This window comes from Crocodylus siamensis, chromosome 3 (genome assembly GCF_052110815.1).
Source record: "Crocodylus siamensis isolate JL-2025a chromosome 3, ASM5211081v1, whole genome shotgun sequence".
Lineage (NCBI taxonomy): Eukaryota > Metazoa > Chordata > Crocodylia > Crocodylidae > Crocodylus > Crocodylus siamensis.
The window spans coordinates 7351360-7355356 of NC_143397.1; the positions used below are offsets into that span (position 1 = coordinate 7351360).

At 40.7% G+C, this 3997-nt stretch overlaps 1 non-coding gene across 1 annotated transcript; it reads right to left on the reverse strand.

Moving 5' to 3' along the window:
- Positions 1-535: 535 nt before the first annotated feature.
- On the reverse strand, positions 536-609 carry TRNAN-GUU (transfer RNA asparagine (anticodon GUU)). The gene has a single exon. It is a non-coding gene; the product is annotated as a tRNA-Asn (tRNA).
- Between the last annotated feature and the right edge of the window lie 3388 nt (positions 610-3997).

Consider the following 3997-nt stretch of genomic DNA (forward strand, 5'->3'; position numbering starts at 1 on the left):
GTGCATCACCTTGCACTTGTCTGTGCTGAAACCCATCCTATTCTCGTCTGCCCACCTTTGTAACCTGTCCAGGTCTGATTGTAGCCTGTTGCATCCTTCCAGTGCGCCCACGACCCCCCACATCTTAGTGTCATCAGCAAATTTGAACAGGGTGCTTTTTACCCCCTCGTCCAAATCGCTGATGAAGATGTTGAACAGTGCGGGCCCAAGGACTGAACCCTGCAGACCCCCACTGCCCACGTCCTTCCAGGTTGAGAAGGACCCATCCACTACCACCCTCTGGGTGCGGCCCTCCAGCCAGTTGGCGACCCATTTGACTGTGTGGGTGTCTACACCACAGCCCCCCAGTTTCTTAATGAGAACAGGGTGAGAGACAGTGTGAAAAGCCTTCCGGAAGTCCAAGAAGACTATATCCACTGCTACCCCCGCATCTAATGATCTGATCATAAAAGGCCACCATGTTGGTCTGACAGGAAATAAACACCAGGCAGAGCACCACACTGCTGCACACCCCCAGCCCTTGGAAGAGCAGTCACGTCTCTGGGTGGGCTTGAACCACCAACCTTTCAGTTAACAGCCGAATGCGCTAACCCATTGCGCCACAGAGACAACTAGGATTGTCATATTAAAGCAAGGGGCCTAAATTCTATACACTGCAATGCTTAAATGAAATAAGTCATTCACAGAAGTCAATTAAGATAGTTTCCCCACCCGCTCCATTTCACAGACCCTTAGACAGCCCTATTCAGGATGCAGCTGAGGATGAGACAGGCTTTGGGGATGTGTTAATTTGAAGAGTGAAGAGATATTTTATTTTTTCATACTTGAATGAGTAATTCACAGTTAAAAACTTATTTGCTGAATTCCTTGTATTCATTATTCAAAACTATAAGCAAATAGCTTTATGAAACATATTTTCTTATGTGAAGATCTTGCAAACAGTTCATTGCAAATCTTATTTATTTGAAGTTCAGAGTTGTGTTGCTTTGGTTAGTTACAACAGAGATGTGATACTGTTTCTTATTCATGACTGGATAGGTTATAGTAGTAAGTAATATGGCATGAATAGCAAATTTAGAATATAATAAAGGAGTATAAAATGTAAAATTTACTTTAGCAAATATTTGAGTATACAAGCTTGAAATGTTCCTTAACATTTCTACCAGTAAATGTCAAATGCTTGAATGTTCAAGGAAAGCAAACACAAAGCATAGTGGACCCAGTTAAATCAAAATGATTGTTTCAATTTAGACAAATACTTGCAAAGGATCTTTCCCATCTTTTGCTACTGTCTGTGAGTCTTTCTAAAGAGTTTCACTGATGTTGACTGTCTATATATATTAGGAGTTATATGAAGTACATATATATTAATTTCTCCATATAATTATTAAAATAGCCTTATATGGGAAACATTTTTTTCAGTTAAAAAAATGTTCATTTTTATATTTTAAAAGGATTTAAATGATTTTTCCTTCCCTTTGGAAAATAATTTTCCAGTTAGTATCAAATAAAAAAATCTGGTACCATTTAGATGAATTTTCAATTCAAATTAATATGAATCAGAAATTTTAACTTTAATTCTTATAGTTAAAAAAAAATCCAGGAATGTTATGTATGGACATTTTTCATATATTTTCATGTCTTTTCCATATATACGAGCTAGTATTTTAGACTTCATATACTGAGAATCATATTGAACTACTGAAGTCAATAGACATTTTTCTCTCGACCCCTGTGGGATCAAAGGAATGTCCTGAATGACACTGACTGAATGGAGGAGAATTTAATGCCCTCAGAAAAAATGCCACTATTTTCTAAACTTACTTTCCCTGCTTTACTGATATGGATCTAGGAACCACAAAACGTTAGGCTGCACAGGCTAAAGCTGAATTTTTCAGTTTTCCCAACAGGGAATAAGCAAGCAACATATATAAAAAAAATTCTTAACTTGAAACACATCTAACTATAAACAAGTCACCATTTTATAAATACAGTCATAGCCTACTTCTTTTCCAGGGACATACAAAATATTGAGACAAATAATTCAGGCATATCAAAGCATTGTAGGCCTGGCTGAAAAAAAAAAAAAAAAAGAATAAAGTCCAGTGCAACTTTTCTTGAAACCAGGAAAGTGTTGACAGCTAATAAAGTCCCAAAGGAAGCAAAGCCCAACTAACAGTTCTAGTAAATTGTGAAAATCCCCAGAGGAGATACCTGGCGAGTTAACAGAAGCATGAAGATGTTTTTTTTTTTATCTTGTATGAGAAGGTGTCCAGTAGGGTTTGTTGACACCATTACAAGCTCTCATTTGTATCCTTATGTTAAAAATATTGACTGTTTCTAAAAAGCCTCATTCAAAATCTATTGAAGTCAATGGGATTATTTCCATTTACTTCACTGAACTGTAGTTCAGGCCCATAACTTTATGCCTGATACCCTCTTCTTCCTAGTTCCATTTTCTCCATCTCATTTGTCACACCATGTGTTTTCAATTAAATTGTAAATTTCATGGGTCAGACTATAAGACAATGTCTCTTACTACGTGTTCATATATACCCCAGCACAATATGGCCCGAGCCTTTAGAGATTCACTCTTTTCTGAAATGGAAGAAGAGAAAATAAGTGGTGACTTGGTGCTCAAACAGCACCAAGTCAAGAAGTGAGTTGCATGTGCATGCACAAAGGGTAAATTAATCTGCTTATATATACTCAGAGGACCCAATGTGCTAGAAGGTTAAAAATATTGGACTTGGCCTATAGAGACAGTGTTATCTGGAGAGAGAGTGGGAGGAGGAAGCATAATATGGGTCACAATGGCTAAAAGTACAGACAGTCACAAAGCTCGAGGCTGGATCAATTCAATCTTCACAGGTTAGCCCAGTCTGCATATACTGAACCAATAAGCAAGTGAACAGACATTCATTTTTGATTCCAGAAATGCAGCACTGTGCCTGCAGTGGCCCAGGCCAGAAGGCAGGGGGCACTAGAGCAGGCCTCCATGTTTGGCTGGAGCAGACAGCTTGGGCCAAGGCTAGCTTACCTACCCCACAAGGAGGTTTTGCAGGGGGAGTGCAAAGCATCCTGGGATACTGAGGACTGTGAATTAACTTGAATCTGGAGGGGATCTATGACAGAACTTCAATAAACCAATTTAACTTAAATCAGTTAAGTCTGATACTACATCCAAACTGGTTTCAGACATTTTGAAAGTGGTTTCTGTGCACTGAATTTCTGTTGTGTTACACATTTGAACCTGTTTCTGATCACTTATACCAGTGTACATGTAAATTCTGTCCCTAGCCAAAATGGCCCCCAGTAAGGCTTCCTGTCATTGCACTGGCTGCAGAAAGTGAATTTCATAGTTGTTGTGCTACCGAGTCTGTGACTACCTAGTCTGACTTTCTGCAGAAGCATAGTGAATGGGACCATATATTTTAGAAAAGCATCCATTCTTGATTGAAAGGTTTCCAGTGACAGATATCTTGATCTCACAGAAAATTATCCTACTTATTTAAATTTTGTCTTAGTTCTAGTCAGTGGCATAGGAGGTGCACGTGCACCTCCTGAGAGTGCTGGTGCATCCCCTGACCAGCCGTGCTTGCCACTTAGGTGATGGGCGGGGGGCAGGTAGGAGCACTGGTGCCCCCTCTGCAAGTGCCAGCCAATCATTGCAGCCATTCCCAGAAGCTGCAGCAGCGATCAACTGTAGCAACTGGCCATTGTGGGATCAGCTGTGGGGCTCCCCCCGGGCAGTGAGATTGGCTGCGTGGGACTTCCCCTACCTTTGTTGGCAGGATTGGGCCCAGGGAGACTTGCTTCAGTCAGCGGGACTGGTCACTGGTGGGGCACATGCCCCACCTGACTAAGGCAGCACCAGTCACCCAGTCTAGTTTGAATTGACCTCGCTATTTCCAGTTCCCAAAACCAACTTCTGGAGGTTCTGCCAGTATGAAGGAGGCATTTTTTTCCTTCCATACCCTTCAAATGCAGAACATGA